We start from the raw sequence: 21815 nt of genomic DNA on the forward strand, positions 1-21815 counted from the left end.
GACTCCCTCCAGGGACTGGACTGGGTGGGCAGAGTCCTCACACTGTGCCCTCTCCCCACCCTGCCCACCCCAGCTCAGGGCCGGAATCCAGGGTTCCCAGGCTGGGTCCCGCCCATGGTCATATCTCCCTGTGGCTCCTGGTCTCTACTGCACCCCCCACCTCGGCACTGGGTTGACCCTGGAAGGCCTCCTGGGTGCAGGGAAGGGCGGGACCCTTGCCCTTGCTCGCATGTGGCGGCATCCCCCTGACAGCAGGAAGGGCCCTCCCCTGGCCACATCTGTGCAGGTTCCAATAACCGGTCACATGGGAGCATTTGGGCGTAGCATTAAAAAAATACCCTGAGTTAATTTCCTGGGCCCAGCTCCTTTCCACTCTGGATTTCAGCCTCTTAGGAGAATAAGCCAGGGAAGTGGAATTGGGCCGCAGACACAGGAGTGGGAGAAAAGTGGATGGGAGGGTCCATGTAGTCAGACCAATACTCCCACTGAAACCAGATCATATGGTGGACTCAGTGTTTTAATCCTGTCTTTTTGGCCAGGCATGGTGTCTCCCATCTGTAATCCTGGCACTTTGGGAGGCTGAGGCACGTGGGTCGCTTGAGCCCAGGAGTTTGAGATCAGTCTGGGCAGCATAGCCAGACCCTGTCTCTCTAAAAAAAAAGTTTTTAATTAGCTGGGTGTGGTGGTGAACACCTGTAGCCTCAGCTACTGGGGAGGTTGAGGCAGGAAGATGGCTTGAGCTCAGGAGGTCAAGGCTACAGTGAGCCATGGTCACACCACTGTACTCCAGCCTGGGCAACAAAGAGAGATTTTGTCTCAAAAAAAAAAATAAAATAAAAACGTGTCTGTTTAAAAAACTGGAATGCTGGCAAGATAATCACCAGATCCATGGAAGGGAAGCAGGACTCTGTGGGGTCAGCCAAGCAGGAAGACCCAGGAGAGTTTAGGGGGTGAATGAGAACATTGATTCCCATGGGCTCTGGGGGAGGGAAAACAACACAACCTTTGGGTGCTGGAGTGGGGTATCTACGGAAAATCCCCTCCACACTGTGCTGGGCGTGCAAAGGGAGGTCGTCCAGAAGCACATGCACAGCCTCTGGGGAGGGCGCCCACATTGCACCCCTCAAAATATTGCAACCATTATGTGCAAGGGCAAGGTGGGGCACAAAGGTAGCTAAGCACCAGAGACAGAAGCCAGGACCAAGAGGGGCTCCAGACCACAGAAACACACCCGCCGGGCGGCAGAGTGGGGGACAGACTCTGTGCCCCGGTACTTCTATTCCGTGTCCTGGGTCTCACTTCACACCTTTCTTGCAGTTCATGTGTCTCTCACTGTGTCCACAATGATATTCTACATGTCCAGAAAGATTTTTTAGTAATTATAGGGTTTTTTGTTTCTAGAACTCATATTTATTTATTTTTATTGGTACACAATAATTGTACATATTTATGGGGTACATGGGATATTGTAATACATGCATATAATTTGTAATGATCAAATCAGGGTGTTAGGATATTCATCACCTCAAATATTTGTCATTTCTATGTGTTGGGAACATTTCAAATCTTCTTTTCTTTTTTTTTTTTTTTTGAGACGGAGTCTCACTCTGTCGCCCAGGTTGGGGTGCAGTGGCCGGATCTCAGCTCACTGCAAGCTCCACCTTCCGGGTTTACGCCATTCTCCTGCCTCAGCCTCCTGAGTAGCTGGGACTACAGGCGCCCACCACCTCGCCCGGCTAGTTTTTTGTATTTTTAGTAGAGACGGGGTTTCACCGTGTTAGCCAGGATGGTCTCGATCTCCTGACCTTGTGACCCGCCCGTCTCAGCCTCCCAAAGTGCTGGGATTACAGGCTTGAGCCACCGCACCTGGGCTTTTTTTTTTTTTTTTTTTTTGAGATGGAGTCTTGCTCTGTCACCCAGACTGGAATGCAGTGGTACAATCTCAGCTACTGCAACCTCCGCTTCCCAGGTTCAAGTGATTCCCCTGCCTCGGCTTCCCAAGTAGCTGGGACTACAGGTGCCCACCACCACGCCCAGCTAATTTTTGTGTTTTTAGTGGAGACAGGGGTCTTGCCACATTGGCCGGACTGGTCTCAAACTCCTGACCTCAAGTGATTCACCTGCTTTGGCCTCCCAAAGTCCTGGGATTATGGATGTGAGCCATGTGGAGGAAAAGTTAAATATCAAATTTGAACTCAGTTGAACTTGAACACAAGCAATGGTTATGTGCCAGTAAAGAGTCTCTGGGCATCTGCCCGGGAGCTAATAACCTATATACTGTTTGTTCTGGTAAGGTACATTTTCTACCTTAAGGCAAACAAACAACAGAATCTAGAGAATAGGCTAACCTTCCTGTGTTCCCTGAGTCCAGTCACAAAGGGCCCTCGTGCCTGGGGCTCAACCAAAAAAGGAATACTACAAAAGGTCTGGGGTCCCAGACCCCACGGAAGCTCCTTCAGACCTCTTCTCTGTGCACGGACGGGCGGCCGCCTCTGGAGCCCAGGCTGCTGCTTCCTGGTCTGGTGATGCTTCCTCCATAGTCTGGTGGGTGCAAATATATACAGATATATCTTGTCTTGTCCCTTCCCCACTGTGATTTGCTTATTATATCTGTGTTGCCATATACTTGGGATGAAGGCTGTTTACCCTTAAAAGCATTGTGTGTGCCTTTTCTTTTCCCCTCGGGCATTTCCCACACAGAACTTTTTGGTATCACAAACAGGATTCAAAAACGAAAGAATGCCATTTTTCAGTCGCAGGCACTGGGCTGGAGGCTCGGAGACTTCCCACACACTGGGATGGGAACTCCCCCGTTCTCCCCCTTGGCCATTGAATGGTCCAGGGAAACTGGTTTTTGTGAAAATTGGGAATCCAAGTGAGTGCATTTTGAACTGTTGGCTGTGTGTGGGATGCTGCAGGAAATTCTAGTTGATAAAGGGGACGCCGAGGGAATTTCCTGGCATGAATGGTGCTTGCTTACTGCTTATAAGTTAATGTGTCAAGATAGGGACAGGTTGCTACAAGAGAAACGTAAGCTGGAAAAGGAAAATGCTAATTTGACTTCCAGACTGGCCCTGGCCCAATGCCAGGCCCGCGTGTTGACTGATGAGGCTCAACGCTGGTGATGCTTCCTCCATAGTCTGGTGGGTGTAAATATATATATAGACATATCTTTTCTTCTCCCTTTCCCACTGTGATTTGTTTATTCCATCTGTGTTGCCATATACTTGGGATAAAGGCTGTTTACCCTTAATAGTATCGTGTATCGTGCCCTTTCTTCTCCCCTCTCGCGTCTCCTGCTCAGAACAATGTCCAGAAGTATTTTTTAGTAATTACAGTTGTTTTGTTTCTAGAATTCATATTTATTTTTGTTGGTACACAATAATTGTACATATTTATGGTGTACGTGGGAGATTGTAATACATACATACAATTTGTAATGATCAAATCAGGGTATTAGGATATTCGTCACCTCAAATATTTGCCATTTCTATGTGTTGGGAACATTTCATATCTTCCCTTCTAGCCTTTTTTTTTTGAGTTGGAGTCTTGTTCTGTCTCACAGACCGGAGTGCTGTGGCGTGATCTCGGCTCACTGCAACCTCCACCTCCCGGGTTGAAGTGATACTCTTGCCTCAGCCTCCCGAGTAGCTGGGACTACAAGCGTGCCACTACCACCTGGCTAAGTTTTGTATGTTTAGAAGAGACGGGGTTGCACCATGTTGGCCAGGCTGGTCTCAAACTGCTGACCTCAAGTGATCCACCCGACTCGGCCTCCCAAAGTGCTGGGATTACAGGTGTGAGCCTCGGTGCCTGGCCATCATCTAGCTATTTTGAAGTATACAAGAAATTATTTTTGACTATACTCACCCTACTGTGCTATCACACACTAGCACTTATTCCTTCTAACTGTATGTTTGTACTCATTAATCAATCTGTCTTCACCCCACCCTGCACCTTTCCCGGCTTCTGGTAACAATCTTTCTACTCTCTCTCTCTATGAGATCCCCTTTTAAAACTCCCACATATGAATAAAACATGCAATGTTTGTCTTTTTGTGCCTGGCTTATTTCAATTCACATAATAACCTCCAGTTCCATCCATGTTGCTGCAAATGACAACATTTTATTTTTTACAGGCAAATAGTATTGAAATTGTATGCACATACACATATACATTCATCTGTTGCTGGATATATAGGTTGATTCCGTATCTTGGCCACTGTGAATAGTGCTGCAATAAACATGTGAGTGCAGGTATCCCTTTGATATACTGGTCTCCTTTCTTTTGGATAAATATCCAGGAGTGGGATTGCTGGATCGTATGGTAGTTCTCTATTTAGCATTTTAAGAATTCTCCATTCTGTGTTTCTTATCGGCATACTAATGTACATTCCCACCACTGTTGTATAAGAGTTCCCTTTTCTCTGCCTCCAGCATTTGTTTGTTGTCTTTTTGATAATAGCCATTCTAACTGGGGTGAGATGATATCTCATTGTGGTTTTAACTTGTATTTCCCTGATGATTATCTATGTTGAGCATGTTTTCACATACTTGCGGGCCATTTGTATGTCTTCTTTTGCTAAATGTCCATTCAGATCATTTGCCCATTTTTAATGTGGTTATTTGTTTTTTTGGCTGTTGAGTTGTTTGAATCTTTGTATCTTCTGGATATTAGTCTCTTGTCAGATGAATAGTCTGCCTTCATTATGTTGAGGTATGTTCCCTCTATACTTAATTTGTTGAGAGTTTTTATCATGAAGAGATGTTGAATTTTATCAAATGTTTTTTCTGCATCTATTGAGATGATCATAAAGTTTTTGTTCTTCATTCTGTTGATGTGATATATCACATTTATTGATGTGTATATGTTGAACCATCCTGGCATCCCTGGAATAAATCCCACTTGATCATGGTGTATTATCTTTTTGATGTGTTGTTGGATTCAGTCTGCTAGTATTTTTTGAAGATTTTTGCATCTATGTTTATCAGAGATATTGGTCTGTAGTTTTCTCTTTCTTCTTTTGTCATGTCCTTGTTGTAAAGGTAAACTCAAGAAAATGAGCTGCTTTTGTTTTAGGTCTTGGCTGAGACTTAAAGTCTGGAAATTAGCCAAGAGGCACCTCAGAGGGGATTTTCAGTTTGGTTTGGACTGGGTAGTTCCCATGGTCTCAAGGCGGGCAATCTGGAGGCAATGGGAGCGTCCTCTCACTGCCACGCGGAGTGCAGGGTACAGTGGCTTCCAGGGAGGTTGGACGTCTCCTAGTCCCCGGTGCCGAGGTCACAGTTGACCGGAGAGAGCACCTGACGTGGCCGCGCATTTCGGACAGGGACTCCCGGAGGGAGCCTTCAGGACAGGGGGGAAACTTACCCAGCAGTGATCGAACTGAGTCTTAAATTTGGTGAGATGGCTCCAGGCTTGAGGAGGGGATCCTGGCTCGGGGAGAGGAGAGCCTGCCCAACCTCACAGGGGTCTGGGGAGGGGTCTCCTCCTGGGTTTCGGGACCAAATGTAAAGGTAAACTGAGGCTGGAGCCAAACCAGGAACGAAGACACAAGGCAAATGGCAGTGAGAATAGCCTTTTATTAGGACTCACGGGAGAGGTTCCTCGGTCCAAAGGCATGGACCGAGGAAGTCGCGCTGAGGGAGGAGGGTCGGGGCTTCTTATAGCCTGAGAGGTAGGGAAGCTGGTTGTGCAAACAGGGCCTGGAGGGTCTTGAAACTATTAGGGCAGGAGTCGAGTAAGGGTCATGAGGGAGGGGTCTTTGGAAACTGTGAACCGAAACTGCTGTTTACGAACTTGTGGAATGCAGGTGAGCTGCAGGTCATGGGGGAGTGTGGTTGCCCAGCCGGAACTCTGATGCATGTAAGTCTGCGCGTGTGTACAAGGGTGAAGGGAGTCTTTAACAAAAGGCCTGCTATGCCGGGTAACGCCGCCATGTTGGGTCTAGATTCCTGCCTAACACTTGTCTTATTTTTGGTATCAGGGTAATTCTGACTTCATAGAATGAGTTAGGAAGAATTCCTTCCTCTTCCATTTTTTTGGAATAGTTTGAGAAGAATTGATGTTAGCTGTTCTTTATAATTTTAGTAAAATTCAGCAGTAAAACCATTTGGTTCTCGGCTTTTCTTTGTTGGAAGATGTTTTTATTACTGATTCAATCTCATTACTCATTATTTGTCTGTTCGGGTCTTCTATTTCTTCCTGGTTCAATCTTAGTAGGATATATATATTCAGGACTTTATTTCCTCTGGGTTTTTGAATTTGTTAGTGTATAATTGTTTGTAACAGTCTCTAATGATCCTGTGTCTTTCTGCGTATTCATTGTAATGTCTCCTTTGTCATTTCTGATTTTATTTGGGTCTTCTATTTTTTTATTAGCATAGCTAGTGGTTTATCAATTTGGCTTATATTTTTTAAAAACTAACTTTTTGTTTTGTTGATCTTTTGTATTGATTTTTCATCTTTATTTTGTTTAGTTCTGTTCTGATTTTATTTCTTTCCTTTGGTTGATTTTGGGTTTTATTTGATTTTGCTTTTCCAGTTCCTTGAGGTACATCATCAAGTTACTTATTTGAAATCTTTCTAATTTTTGATGTAGGCTTTTATTGCTATAAACTTTCCTCTTCACACTGCTTTTGCTCTATCCCACAGGTTTTGGTATGTAGTGTTCCTATTTTCATTTGTTTTAAGACATTTTTGGATTTTTATCTTAATTTCTTCATTGACCCAGTGGTCATTCAGGAGCATGGTGTTTAATTTACATGACTTTATATGGTTTCCAAAGTTCCTCTTGTTATTGATTTCTAGTTTTATTCCAATGTTGTCTGATAAGATACGTGATTGATTTTGACTTTTTAAAGTATTTTGAGGCTTGTCTGTGGCTTAACATATGGTCTATCCTGGAGAATGTTCCATGTGTTGATGAGAAGAATATATATTCTGCATCTGTCAGGTAAAATGTTCTGCAGATGTCTGTTAGGTTCATTTGGTCTAAATACAGTTTAAATCTAAGTTTTTTTTGGTTGATTTTCTGTCTAGATTATTTGTTCACTCCTGAGAGTAGGGTGTTAAATTCCCTAATTATTATTGTATTGGAATCTCTCTCTCCCTTTAGAATTAATAACATTTACTTTATATATCTGGGTGCTCCAGTGTTGGGTGCATATATATTAAGAATTGCTTTATCCTCTTGCTTAAACTGATCACTTTGTCATATAATGACCTTCTTTGCCTCTCTTTATAGTTTTTGACTTAAAGTATGATTTATCTGATATAAGAATAGCTATTCCTGCTCACTTTGGGGTTTCATTTGCATAGAATATCTTTGTTCATCTCTTCACTTTCAGTCTATATGTGTCTTCACAAGTGAAGTGAGTTTCTTGTAGGCAACACAGAGTTGGGTTCTGGTTTTTAATCCATTCAGCCAGTCTACACATGTGTATCTATATTTTTTGAGACGGAGTTTCTCTCTTGTTACCCAGGCTGGAGTGCAATGGCAGGATCTCAGCTCACAGCAACCTCCTCCTCCCATGTTCAAGAGGTTCTCCTGCCTCAGCCTCCCGAATAGCTGGGATTACAGGTGTCCACCACCGTGCCTGGCTAATTTTTTTTTTTTTTTATTTTTAGTAGAGACAGGGTTTTGCCATGTTGGCCAAGCTAGTCTTGAACTCCTGGCCTCAGGTGATCTCCCTGTCTCAGCCTCCCAAAGTACTGGAATTACAGTCATGAGCCACTGCAACTGGCCCAGTCTATATTTTTTAAGTGGAATATGGTTTTTTTAATGTACAGAGTCTCACTCTGTCACCCAGGCTAGAGTGCAGCGGCAGAGTCTCGTCTCACTGCAACCTCTGCCTCTTGGATTCAAGTAATTCTCGTGCCTCAGCCACCTGAGTAGCTTGGATTATATGCATATGCCACAATGCCCAGCTAATTTTTGTAATTTAGTAGAGACAGGGTTTTGTCATGTTGGCCAGGCTGGTCACAAACTCTTGGCCTCCCAAAGTGCTGGGATTACAGGCATGAGCCACCGCACTCAGCCTTAAGTGGAGAATTTAATCCATTTAGTTTCAAGGTTATTATTGATGGGTGAGTACTCGTGCCTGTTCTTTTGTTAACTGTTTTCTCATTGTTTTGTATATCCTTTCTTCCTCCCTTATTGTTTATCATTGTCAGTGGTGGTTTTTCATAGTTGAAACATTTGATTCCTTTCTCTTCTCATTTGTATATCTCTTTCTTATTTGCGTATTTCTCACTCTACCAGTGAGTTTATACGTTTCTGTGTTTTCATGATGATAGATATTTTATAGATGTTAAACTCCTTTAAGCATTTCTTACAGGACCAGTCGAGTGGCAATTAGTTCTCTCTGTTTTTGTTCATCCGACAAAGACTTTATTTCTCCTTCATTTTTGAGGGACAGCTTTGCAGGCTGTACTATGCTTGACTGGCAGGTTTTTCTTTCAGCATTTTGAACGTATCATCACGTTCCCAGCCTATGAGATTTCTACTGGGAAATCCACTGTTAGTCTGATGAGGATTCCCTTATATGTGACTTGACACTTTACTCTTGCTGTTTTTAACATTCTCTCCCTCTCTCTCTCTCTCTCTCTCTCTCTCTCTCTCTCTCCTCTTTCTCTCACTCTTTTTGAGATAGGGTCTCACACTGTCACTCAGGCTGAAGTGCAGTGGTGTAATCATGGCTCACTACAGCCTCAACTTCCTAGGCTCAAGTGATCCTCCTGCCTCAGCCTCCCACATAGCTAGTACTACAGGTATGTGCCACCACACCCAACTGATTTTTTTTATTTTTGTAGAGATGGAACTTGCTCTGTTGCCCAGGCTGGTCTTGAACTCCTGGACTCAAGTTAATCTGCCACCTCAGCCTCCCAAAGTGTTGGGATTACAGGCATGAGCCCATGCCCAGCCTCTCTTTGTCATTGACATTTGACAGTTTGACCATAATGTGCCTTGAAGAAGAGCTTTTTGTTAAGTCTGTTTGGGAATATTTGAGCTCCCTGTATCTGGATGCCCATATCTCTTGTAAGATTGGGACATTTTTGGCCAGGCGTGGTGGCTCAAGCCTGTAATCCCAGCACTTTGGGAGGCCGAGACGGGCGGATCACGAGGTCGGGAGATCGAGACCATCCTGGCTAACACGGTGAAACCCCGTCTCTACTAAAAAGTACAAAAAACTAGCCGGGCGAGGTGGCAGGCGCCTGTAGTCCCAGCTACTCGGGCGGCTGAGGCAGGAGAATGGCATGAACCCGGGAGGCGGAGCTTGCAGTGAGCTGAGATCCGGCCACTGCACTCCAGCCTGGGCGACAGAGTGAGACTCCGTCTCAAAAAAAAAAAAAAAAAAAAAAAAAAAGATTGGGACATTTTCAGCTCTTATATCATTAAAAAGGTTTTCTACACTTTTGCCCGTCTCTTCTTCAGGAACTCCAAAAATTTGAATATTTGGTAACTTACGGTGTTTCATATGTCATATAGCCTTTCTTCTTATTTTTTACTGTTTTTCTTTTTTGAGATAGGATCTTGCTCTATCACCCAGGCTAGAGCGCAGTGGTGCAATCTGGGCTCACTGCAACCTTCATCTCCCAGGTGCAAGTGATCCTCCTGCCTCAGCCTCCCAAGTAGCTGGGACTACAGGCATGCACCACCACACCTGGCTAATTTTTTGTATTTTTTGTAGAAATGAGGTTTCGCCATGTTGCCCAGGCTGGTCTCACACTCCGGGGCTCAAGCAATCTATCCGTGTGGACTCCCAAAGTGTTGAGATTACAGGCATGCACCACCACACCCTCTTTTATTTTTTGTTTGACAAGGTTATTTCAAAGCCGTGTTTTCAAGTCCCAAAATTATTTCTTCTGCTTGACCTAGTCTATTGTCGAAGCTCTTGATTGTATTTTCTTTATTTTATTCTTCAATCCTGGAACAGAATTCTTCAGTTCCAGGATTCCCATTTGGCACTTTTTAAGGATAGCTATCTCTCTCTTTTTTTTTTTTCTTTTTTTTTCACTTTTTTCATTTATATCATGAATTGTTTCCCTGGTTTTTTGTTTGTTTGTTTGTTTGTTTTTTTGAGATGAAGTCTGGCTCTGTCGCCAGGCTGGAGTGCAGTGGTGTGATCTTGATTCACTGCAACCTCCGCCTCCCTGGTTCAAATGATTTCCTGCCTCAGCCTCCCGAGTAGCTGGGATTACAGGCATGCGCCACCATGCCCAGCTAATTTTTGTGTTTTAATAGAGACGGAGTTTCGCCATGTTGGCCAGGCCGGTCTCGAACTCCTGACCTCCAATGATCCACCCGCCTTGGCCTCACAAAGTGCTGGGATTACAGGTGTGAGCCACCACACCTGGCCCCTGATTTCTTTGTATTGTTTATCTTTGTTCTCTTGTATCTCACTGAGTTTTTAAACTTATTTTGAAGTTTTTTGAACATTTCATCATTTCTTTTTCTTTAAGATCTGTTCCTAGTGAAATATTGTGTTCCTTTGGAGGTGTCACATTTCCTGTCTGTGTGTGTGTTTCTTGTGTCCTTCTGTTGATATCTGTGCATCTGGTGTAACAGTCATTTCTTCTAGTTTTATGGATTGGCTTTTGTAGGGAAAGACATTTTCCTATAGATACACCGATAATGTTGGTTGCTGTTTTATTCTGTTCTCACATTGCTATAAAGAACTACCTGAGACTGGCTAATTTATGAAGAGGTTGAATCAGCTCACGTTTCCACAGGCTGTCCAGGAAGCACAGCTGGGGAGGCCTCAGGAAACCTTCCATTATGGTGGAAGATGAAGGGGGAGCCAGCACATCCTTCATGGCTGGAGCTGGAGGAAGAGGGTGAATGGGGAGGTGCCACACACTTTTAAACACCCAGATCTTGTGAGAACTCAGTCACTATCACTAGAACATCAAGGGGGAAATCTGCCCCCTTGATCCAGTCACCTCTCCCCAGACCCCTCCTCCAATACTGGCAATTACAATTTAACAAGAGATGTGGGTGGGGACACAAATCCAAATCATTCCATTCTGCCCCCGGCCCCTCCCAAATCTCATATCCTTCTCACACTGCAAAATAGATCATCCCTCTCAACAGTCCCTCAAGTCTTTTTTTTTTTTTTTTTTAGACGGAGTCTTGCTCTGTCGCCCAGGCTGGAGTGCAGTGGCGCGATCTCCGCTCACTGCGAGCTCCGACCTCCCCGGGTTCACGCCATTCTCCTGCTTCAGCCTCCCGAGTAGCTGGGACTACAGGCGCCCGCCACCTCTCCCGGCTGATTTTTTTGTATTTTTTAGTAGAGACGGGGTTTCACCGTGTTAGCCAGGATGGTCTCGATCTCCTGGCCTCGTGATCCGCCCGCCTCGGCCTCCCAAAGTGCTGGGATTACAGGCTTGAGCCACCGCGCCCAGCCAGTCCCTCAAGTCTTAACTCATTTCGGCATCAACTCAAAAGTCCATAGTCCAAAGTTCATCTGAGACAAGTCCCTTCCACCTACGAGCCTGTAAAATCAAAAATAAATTAGTTATTTCCAAGATACAATAGGGGTACAAACATTGGCTAAATATTACTAATCCAAAAGGGAAAACTGGCCAAAACAAAGGGGCTACAGGCCCAATGCAAGTTTGACACCCAACAGGGCAGTCATTAAATCTTAAAGCTCCAAAATAATCTCCTTCAACCCCGTGTCTCGTATCCAGGTCACATTGACTCAAGGGGTGGGCTCCGCCCTGTGGCTGTGGTGGCAGTGCGGAGCCAGGTGTGCTGATTCTCAGGCCCCTGGGTGGCATATGCAGGTGCTAATGGTGGTGGGTCCAGGTAGGCCAGTCCTTGGGCCTCCGGTTTGCTCAGGTGCCATCAGTGGGCAGGGCAGGTGGGCTCCTGGGCAGTGTGTGTGGCAACAATGGTGGCAGAAGTGATGGTGGGCCAACCCTGGAGCCATCAGTCAGCATGTAGCAGTCGGCTGCTTTTCCTTCCACCTCAATCATGGAAAATTCCCGACTCCTATAGAATTAAAGGAGAATTGCAAAGAGAATACCAAGATATCTAATGACAGAGCCTTCTGGGTATAGTTGTTTCCAGCTATGGGGTTTACGCAAATAGAGATATGATAAAAAAAAAAAAAAATTATCATCCACTTTAGAAAAGGTACTAAAGAGACCACAGAAAGCTTTGTGGAGGCTGTGGTTCAGACCTGTAATCCCAGCACTTTGGGAAGCTGAGGCAGATGGATAGCTTGAGCCCAGGGGTTCAAGACCAGCCTGGGCAACATGGCAGCGATATCCCCTCTCTACAAAAAATAAAAAAATTAGGGCCAGGCGCGGTGGTTCACGCCTATAATCCCAGCACTTTGGGAGGCTGAGGCGGGTGGATCACAAGGTCAGGAGATCGAGACCATCATGGTGAAACTCCGTCTCTACTAAAAATACAAAAAATTAGCTGGGCATGGTGGCACATGCCTGTAGTCCCAGCTACCAGGGAGACTGAGGTAGGAGAATCGCTTGAACCTGGGAGGTGGAGGTTGCAGTGAGCCTACATGGCGCCACTGTACACCAGCCTGGCAACAGAGCGAGACTCCGTCTCAAAAAAAAAAAAAAAATTAGCTGAGTGTGGTGGCACATGCCTGTAGTCCCCACTACTTGGGAGGCTGAGGTGGAGGATCACCTGAGCCCGAGAGATTGAGACTGCAGTGAGCAAGTTTGCACCACTGCACTCCAGCCTGGGTGACAAAATGAGACCCTGTCTTAAAAAATAAATAAATAAAATCTTTGCAGCCCAACTAAAGTCTCTAAATTCCTTACTTTATATGGTTTTAGAAAAATGCTTAGGTTTTATATAGCTAATTGCTACAAGTGTAACTAAAACCAAGAATGCAGTAGCTCAATGTATAGAATACAGATAAGCCAATTTTGTAACCTTATATTTTGGCTTTGGTTTTTGGCTCTTAAGTTGCTTGAAGTTTTTCAGGTTAATGAGTGTCTGCCTGCCTCCATTCCCATCTGGCCTAAAGTGTTTAATTGACTGCAAGTCTTTTGGCTGTAAGACCCTTGGCCATGGGGTTCCTCCGAGGGCCTGGATGGACCTGGGGCAGGGAGCCACACCACCCTGGCAATACGGGACAAAATTAAAGTTTAGCCACTGATGCCGCCTCTGGCAAATCTTGACCAAAGTGAGGAAAAGAGACATAAAAATTATATCCTAAGCCCCCAACAAACTGAACTGAGCCCTTCTTGGCCAAGGGAACCCCAGAGATACCTTGAAAACTGAGTTCCGGGCCATGATGGGAATGCAGGTCAGACACAGGAGGGCAGTCAGACACGCTACCCGTTCCCTCTCCAGCTGCCCTTAGGCTTTCTCCTGAGGGCTGGACAGAATCCAGCCTGGTCCACAGACTCCATCCCGACATCAACCAGACTCTGACGCTGCCGCTTCCTTTTGCATTGTCAATACAACCTTACCAACCAGCATGCCCTCCTGAGAAGAGACCACCGAACTCAGAGTGGTTCTGGCCAGTCTACAGAGGATGCACAGCGAGGGCTTTCTCTGCTTCCCCTTCTGACATCAGAGGCCCAAAAACTCCACCCTTGGATCATGCTAAAGCCACCATTTTTTGAACGTGGGTCCTATAGAAAGGCATGAAGCTCAATTGTGTATGTTTATATTTCTCCTCTCATAAATATTCATGGCTCCTCCTAAAGCTTATTGAATATGTACATTTGGCCACCCTGGTCAATATAAATCCGTGTTACCATTCCTACCCCCCAACATCTGTTTCTAGCGTCCAGCCAGAGGCTATGCTTCCCAGCCTGTCAGAATGGCCATCTTCAGGCTGCAACCCTTTAGGAAGAATAAAGCTATCCTTTGCAAACTGGAAAAAAAAATTACTTATGGGAGTAATTTGAGTTTTGGGGGGGTTGTCTTGAGACGGAATCTCGCTCTGTCACCCAGGCTGGAATGCACTGGCCGGATCTCAACTCACTGCAACCTCCACCTACCAGGTTCAAGCAATTCTCCTGTCTCAGCCTTCAGATTAGCTGGGATTACAGGCGTGCGCCACCATGCCCAGATAATTTTTGTATTTTTAGTAGAGACTGGGTTTCGCCATGTTGGCCAGGCTGGTCTCAAACTCCTGACCTCAAGTGATCCACCCACCTCGGCCTCCTAAGTGCTGGGATTACAAGCATGAGCCACCACACCAGCCTCTTGTGGGAGTAATTTGACACCTCGAATAAAGGAACCTTCCTCCCAAGAGGCCGTGTTTACTATGGCATCATTGTCCAGGACCATTTTAAATAAAGTCTATGGCTTCAGTTTCTTCTTTTGTTTTGTTTTTGGATTCCTCACCTAATGTGAATTAGGATTGAAATTCTGCTGAGGGCCAGTGTTCCTGCGGTCACCCTCATTCTGTGGCGTGGTCCCAGCTCAGTGTGGGGAGTCACCTCTTAGCTGTCCTCCTCACACTGGGTGGTCCCTGGGCTTCTTTTTCTGTCCCCACTGCCCTGAGAAGCCATGAAAACCACAGCTGAAATTTCCCTGATTGGCAAAAGCTTCAGGGCAAAAGCCATTTCTTGCTTCTTCTTAGCTTTCTGGGTTCCTGCAATCCCTTCCATTTTGGCCTGGCAATTCCTTACTATCTCATCATCTATTCTATATATATATTTTTTTTTTCTTTCTTTCTTTTTTTTTAGAAAGAGTCTTGCTCTGTCACCCAGGCCGGAGTGCAGTGGTGCGATCTGGGGTCACTGTAACCTCCACCTCCCGGGTTCAAGTGATTCTCCTGCCTCAGCCTCTTGAGTAGCTGGGATTATAGGCGCCTGCCACCATGTCCAGCTAATTTTTTGTATTTTTAGTACAGACGGGGTTTCACCTTGTTAGCCAGGATGGTCTCTATCTCCTGACCTCGTGATCCACCCACCTCGGCCTCCCAAAGTGCTGGGATTACAGGTGTGAGCCACCGCGCCCAGCCCAGCTATTCAACATTTTTAATATTTTTAAAGATATGTATTTTATCCATTTAGTTGTTTTCATTGGGAGGGTTGGTCCAAATAGTTTAGCCCAGAGTTACTGGAGACAAGAGTTTTACTCCATGCCTGTCCTCCACCTGATTTCCTAGCTGGGAACTGAGGTCTTTGTCTTTATGAGCTGCCTGAAATACTAAACAGAAGGAAGTGCCACTCAAAGCTTGCTTTTATAGCCAATCCATATACCAAACCGGCATATTTGGGGGTGGCATTTCCTGAACTTCGGTATTAGGATTCCTGCCACAGATGAAGGCTGTGTTCTGCCTGGGGGGTGTCAGGTAGCAGGGCCTAAACACCTCTCCCAGCCACCATCTGGGGAGAGGGGTCTGCTTTCCAGGTGTTACTGAAAGCGAATACTGAAATTCCCCTGGGGAACCCGAGGAACCGCCTGAGGCCTAAAAGACACAGAGCCAGTCCCGGAAAGGAGTATTGAGAACTGAAGTCTTGCTGGGTCTCCCCACAGCGAAAGGTTTTTGGAGTGTGTTTCTTTGTGCATTTCGCGGGGACCCATCATTCCACTATAATCTCACACACAATAGAAACTGAATCCCAGGGTCCTCCACAAAGCATGGCACCTGCTAGCATTTTCCCTCCACAAACCTGGGAAGCTTACACAGATACAAGTTAGTTTCCAGTTTTCGCATTTCATTTTGAAAAATGTTCAAATGCCTAAGGCAGAACTAAAGTCTCAGCTCTGGGAGTCCATGGGCTGCAGAGAGTAATACTGCCTGGGATTCACACACACACACCACACACACACAACCCCACACACACACACCACACACACACAACCCCACACACACACACCACACACACATCCCCACACACACACACAACCCCACACACACACACACACCACACACACATCCCCACACACACACACAACCCCACACACACACACGCACCACACACACACAACCCCACACACACACACCACACACACACATCCCCACACCCCACACACACACCACACACACACACCCCACACACACATCCCCACACCCCACACACACACCACACACACACACCACACACACATCCCCACACCCCACACACACCACACACACACCCCACACACACACATCCCCACACCCCACACACACCCCACACACACACACCCCACACACACATCCCCACACCCCACACACACACCACACACACACAACCCCACACACACACACCACACACACACACCACACACACACATCCCCACACCCCACACACACCCCACACACACACACCACACACACACACCCCACACACACATCCCCACACCCCACACACACACCACACACACACACCCCACACACACATCCCCACACCCCACACACACACCACACACACACACCACACACACACAACCCCACACACACACACCACACACCACACACACACATCCCCACACCCCACACACACACCACACACACACACCACACACACACATCCCCACACCCCACACACACACCACACACACACACCACACACACACATCCCCACACCCCACACACACACCACACACACACAACCCCACACACACACACCACACACATCCCCACACACACACACAACCCCACACACACACACGCACCACACACACACAACCCCACACACACACACCACACACACATCCCCACACCCCACACACACACCACACACACACCCCACACACACACCACACACACACACACCACACACACATCCCCACACCCCACACACACACCACACACACACACCACACACACATCCCCACACCCCACACACACACCACACACACACCCCACACACACATCACACACACACCCCACACACACCCCACACACACACACCACACACACATCCCCACACCCCACACACGCACCACACACACACCCCACACACACACCCCACACACCCCACACACACCCCACACACACACCACACACACACCCCACACAACACCCCACACACACACCACATACACATCACACACACACCCCACACACACCCCACACATACACCCCACACACACACATCACACACACACATCCCCACACCCCACACACGCACCACACACACACCCCACACACACACCCCACACACACACACCACACACACCACACACACACACCACACACACACCACACACACACCCCACACACACCCCCACACCCCACACACCACACACCCCACACACACACCCCACACACACACACCACACACACCACACACACACACCACACACACACCACACACACACCACACACACACCCCACACACACACCCCACACACACACACCACACACCCCACACACACACCCCACACACACACACCACACACACCACACACACACACCACACACACCACACACACACACCACACACCACACACACACACACCCCACACACACCAAAGCCAAACACCAGCAACCTTCTCAAGGTTGTGTTTGTTTGTTTTTGAGACGGAGTTTCACTCTTGTTGCCCAGGCTGGAGTGCAATGGCAGGATCTCGGCTCACAACAACCTCTGCCTCCTAGGTTCAAGGATTCTCCTGCCTCAGCCTCCCGAGTAGCTGGGATTACAGGCATGCGCCACCATGCCCAACTAGTTTTGTGTTTTTAGTAGAGACAGGGTTTCTCCATGTTGGTCAGGCTGGTCTTGAACTCCCGAACTCGTGATCTGCCCACCTCGGCCTCCCAAAGTGCTGGGATTACAGGCGTGAGCTACAATGCCCGGCCAGTTCCCAAGGTTTTAAGAACATGGCTAGAAAGGCAAACAAAAAGAGCATCTTTTCTTTACGTAATTTCATTTTGTTTAACAACTGCATTATTGTCAAAATATTCAGGTGTTCAGGAAAAAAAAGTTGCTTCAATATCACTACAGAGGAAATAATGCTGTTAGTTGTAGAAGCTGATTTTGCTCCGTTCTGACAAAAGACAAAAAAAAAAACCACCTTTTGAAAGTACAGAGACACTTCAGCAAGTGGGTCAGGCATTATATATATAAATGAAAACAACAACAAATCCACCCAGAAAGCTGCAATTCAAGGTTGTAAATGAATCTAAAACGTGTGAAAAAATGTTCAGTTCAGTGCCCTGCAATCTATTTCAAACATAACTATAACTCTTACAACATTAAGTATTAGGTCACTGCCGGGCGCGGTGACTCACGGCAGCACTTTGGGAAGCCGAGGCAGGAGGATCACCTGAGGTCAGGAGCACCTGACCAGCCTGGCCAATATGGTGGAATCCCGTCTCTACTAAAAATATAAAAATTAGCTGGGCACGGTGGCACGTGCCTGTAGTCCCAGCTACTCGGGAGGCTGAGACAGCAGAATTGCTTGAACCCCGGAGGGGAGGCGGAGCTTGCAGTGAGCCTCCGTCTGGGGAAAAAAAAAAAGAAAAAGGAAGAAAGGAAGGAAGGGAGGGAAAAGACAAGACAAGACAAGAAAAAGAAAAGAAAAGAGAAAAGAAAGGAAAAGAAATTTTTAAAAATCAATTCTTGAATTTAGCCGTGCTAGAGACTTGGGAAACTGTAAAAGCACAAGCACCGATTTACACCTCGTGCCAGCACGGCTGAACACCCATGGTAAGGCTCGGGTACTGGGGCCTGTCTTCCACCTGGGCTCCAGCTGTGGCACAGGACGTCCCGCCGCTTCCACCTCCCGCGTACCTGCGCGCACACCGGGTCCCTCGCGGCCTCGCCCTCGGCCGTGACCTCCAGGGCCCCGCGCCCCGCCCCGGCGCGATCCGCGGAGGCCTCCCCGAAGCCGATGCCCTCGCCAAGCCCGGGTGGTCCAGAAGGACGCGCCAGCTCCGAGGCGCAGAGCTCTTGAGGCCGTGGGCGGGCACAGGGCCCCGGTGGATACTTGGCAGAAGCTTGTGGGACATGGCGGGGGCGCCTTCCTTCCGGGTGCCCGGAGAAGCAAACGCGAGGCGCGGGCTGCAGAGACTGGGCCGGGAGGAGGAGAACCCCCGCCTGGCTTGAGCTGAGCGGATCCGGGACTCCGAGGCTTTCCACGTGGGGCAGGTTCCCCGCGGACGCCTCCGCCGCACCCCTGGCGGGGACCCAGCTGCGCCCCTTCCCGCGGCCCTCCTAAGGCCTGGGTGCTTGGAGGCTCGAGGCCCTAAGGTCCATGTCGCCCGGAATCCCGGTGCCTAGGCCTTGTCGCGGGCCCTGGGACCAACTCGCGGGGGTCGGGAGCTGGGGGTTGAGAGAAAGACGATCCAGTGGGGAGGAGAAAGGAGACGCGCCGGGCTGGGGGAGTGAGTCCAGGACGCGGCAGAAAAGGGCAGGCCCTAGGGGACTGCCGCGTCCCAAGGCGCGCACGCGACCCTCCCCGCGCCGGGGATCCTCTCCCCGCCTCAGTCTCCCTGCCTCAGTCTTCCCGACCCCGCCTCAGTCTCCCCGCCTCAGTCGCCCCACTTATAGTGCCACTCCGACCCTAGCCCTGGGTCCAAAGGGGCAGGAGAGGTCGCGGGTGCCTCCACGGTCCTCGCCGCACGCAGAACTCCGCCGAATGCACCGGAGTCTCCTGGCCTCTGCGCGCCGCTGCTCCTGCAGCGTCAGGACCCGAACGACCCCTGGGCCCCAGGGACTGGGCCTTCCAGAGCCCCAGCAGGCACCCCTCCAGCAGCCGTGGGTGCCTGGTAGCTATGGAGGCGATGGGGGTGGAAACCAGGCCTGTGTCTTCACACAGGAGGAACTCCAGGCCCTCGTTTAGGACTCCAGGCCAAAGGCTGTGTCAGCCGCGGGTCCCTCGCCACCCCGCGCGCACAGGCCTGCGCCGAGTGCAGCCTCACACCGGGTGCCCGACGACGCCCCGAGGGGCCCCGGGTGCAGTTTGAAGGGAATCAGTAATACAGATCCTGGCTTGGAGAACACGACTTGACCTGCGGCCAGAATCAGACTCATTCCTCCTTCCTCCATTTGAATTAAACGAACCCCAACACCAGGGCTCCGCCCCCCAACCCCTCCAGTTCCAGTTGGAAGCAAAGGACGGGGAACTCCCCCTCCTCTGCCCCTTCCCCTTGTGCCGCAGCCGAGGCTGTTTCCTCCTCCTCCACCTGTGCTCCCAGCTCCCCCGGACCTTCCACTGTCCTAGACAGGCAGAGGAGCTGACGCTGCCGTTTCACTTGACCCACATTTCATTCCCTTTCTCGTTTCCTCTTTCCTTCCCTTGTGGCGTGATCACGGCTCACCGCAGCCTCCACCTCCCCGGCACAAACGATCCTCCCACCCCAGACTTCGGCAACCACACCCGGCTAATATTTTAAATTTTTGTAGGGACAAGGTCCCACTATGTTGCCCAGGCTGGTCTCGAACTCCTGCGCTCCGTCCTCCTGCCTCCACCTCCCAAGTGCTGGCATTACAGGTCTGAACCACCGCACCCGGCCCCCAAATTACAGTTTCTTCTCCAGAGAGCATCTCCCCCACCCCACAACCTACCTCACCCCACCCGCCCCGAGCCATCAGCCTCCCCGCGTGGGTGTCCGCCCTCCAGGTCTCTTTCTCAGGCTCCTCCTTCGGGTCACTTCGCTGCAAGCCCAGGGCGAGCCCCTCATTCCCCCACTTATCCGATCTCACCCCCCTACCCTCCCCGCAGAGCAGAGAGCAGGTGACGGGCTTGGGCTGCCAGATGTGGACAACAGAGGGAAAGTGCACTCCAGGGCCAGCTGGCCCCTCCCACGCTCCCGTGGGGATTCTCCTGCAGCCGGAGCCCCTCCCCCCACTCGTGCCCCCTTCCCTCCAAGCCCTGGTCCCCCGATGACTGCCATAGGAGACTCCTGTCCCTTCAGGTGAAGTCCAGCCCCTCCCTCTTCAGGTGGTCTCGCCTTTTGGCTTCAAGGAGTCAATCTCAGACAGTCCAGTTTGTTCGGCTTGTATACATTTTAAGGTATTTTAAGAGCACTTTTCTATTTTAATAATGCTTATTTCTTAAAATTATGAATACAGTATATTCTGGTTTCAAAATCAGTTCACAGTAGGAAATGTTCAAACTAAAAGGATAACCAAAGAACCAAGTAAATTACTGAGTCAATCATGGGTGCCTCCATTTTTTCACCAGCCTTTTTTTTTTCCAGAATGCCTTCTCCTACCAGATTTTATATAATTTAATTTTATCCCTCCCCCCAAATATTTTTAATAAAAACCAAAAAGAACCACCATCATTCCATCACTTTTTACAACTTGTTTTTTAAAAATATTGAACATCACCCCCTACCTCCACCCTGCACTTCCAGTCCCCCAGGAGTAACTAGTAGTAACATTTTCCAAATATACATATCTATATTGATAAATATGTGATCTTATTATACACATTCTTATGAAGTGACTGTTCAGGTCTCTTGCCCATTTTTATATTTGGCTGTCTTTTTCTTACTGGTACGTAGTTCTCTCTATATTCTGGAAGGAATACTTTGTCAGTGATATTGGATTGCAAATTTCTTCTCCAACTGTGCAGTTTGCCTTTTTACTCTGTCAGTGGTGTCTTATGATTAAGAGAAACTCTCAGTGTTAACATAGTTAAATGTATTATCCTTTCCTTTATGATCAATGCTATTGGTCTATGTAATAAGTACTTCTCTGCCCACAGTTCATGAAAATCTTCTGTTATGTTATCTTCTCTAACCCTTGTGGCTTTGTCTTTTGCAGTTAGAGCTACTATATATCTGGATTTTTGTTTTTGTATATTGTTTTATTTGTGTCCACCATCTGTTGATCAACTATCCTATTACATTTGTTGAAAGGACCATCCTTCCCCTACCACCATTAGACAGCGCCCATTTGTAGTAAATCAAGTGTCTATTGACGCAAGGGTCTGT

General features: G+C 48.0%; 1 long non-coding RNA gene across 1 annotated transcript; it reads right to left on the reverse strand.

The window, feature by feature from the left end:
* Window positions 1-4108: 4108 nt before the first annotated feature.
* Window positions 4109-18797, reverse strand: LOC135964459 (uncharacterized). The gene is made up of 2 exons (XR_012416173.1): window positions 18664-18797; window positions 4109-11496 (listed from the first exon to the last, which is right to left on the reverse strand). It is a non-coding gene; the product is annotated as an uncharacterized lncRNA (long non-coding RNA).
* Window positions 18798-21815: the final 3018 nt, after the last annotated feature.

Source organism: Macaca fascicularis, chromosome 7 (assembly GCF_037993035.2).
Source record: "Macaca fascicularis isolate 582-1 chromosome 7, T2T-MFA8v1.1".
NCBI lineage: Eukaryota > Metazoa > Chordata > Mammalia > Primates > Cercopithecidae > Macaca > Macaca fascicularis.